This window comes from Penaeus monodon, chromosome 24 (genome assembly GCF_015228065.2).
Source record: "Penaeus monodon isolate SGIC_2016 chromosome 24, NSTDA_Pmon_1, whole genome shotgun sequence".
Classification (NCBI taxonomy): Eukaryota; Metazoa; Arthropoda; class Malacostraca; order Decapoda; family Penaeidae; genus Penaeus; species Penaeus monodon.
In genome coordinates, this window is record NC_051409.1 from 5,169,461 (window position 1) to 5,169,701 (window position 241).

Consider the following 241-nt stretch of genomic DNA (forward strand, 5'->3'; position numbering starts at 1 on the left):
ACGGTTTAAGCATCTATTCAGTACACTTCAAAACGCATACATTCAGGAGTATGACACCACTGGGGCTTATTCATGAAGAGAACTCACATGATTCCTCACTGCCCCGTGGGAAGAACTGCCAACTTGTGCGTCCCAAGTCGGTAAATGGGTGTTGCCAGCAATGAACATTTGAACTCGTGGCATTAAAACACGATATTTCCAAACCTGGTATATCTGATGGCGGGAAATCCTATAAGAAGGG